The sequence below is a fragment of the Brassica oleracea genome, chromosome C3, assembly GCF_000695525.1.
Source record: "Brassica oleracea var. oleracea cultivar TO1000 chromosome C3, BOL, whole genome shotgun sequence".
Classification (NCBI taxonomy): domain Eukaryota; kingdom Viridiplantae; phylum Streptophyta; class Magnoliopsida; order Brassicales; family Brassicaceae; genus Brassica; species Brassica oleracea.
In genome coordinates this window covers 39888236-39888555 of record NC_027750.1, presented here as the reverse complement: position 1 = coordinate 39888555, position 320 = coordinate 39888236, and positions in this window count along the sequence as shown.

Here is a 320-nt window from a genome sequence, read left to right as displayed (position 1 = left end):
TAATTTCCCAGAGGTCCCGGATATCTGCTAATACCACACGCCAAACAAATCAGAACACGATAATGACAATGAAGAAGTATAAAAATTGTAAGAAGAGAGAAGAGAGAAGTCTTATTCCGAATTTGCGTATGAGCGTTTACAACAAGGTATAAGCCTGGGTTCGAGAGCTGTCGGCGAGATTCCTAGTTCTAGCAACCCTAAGACGGCTAAACCTAATTGAGTCGCAGCTCGAAATAACAAAAACGGAAAGTAGCCTAATCGCTCTAAGTGCCTAGTTTTCTCCGAAAAAGTTCCTCCCCATGCCTCTCGCCTAGGACCCC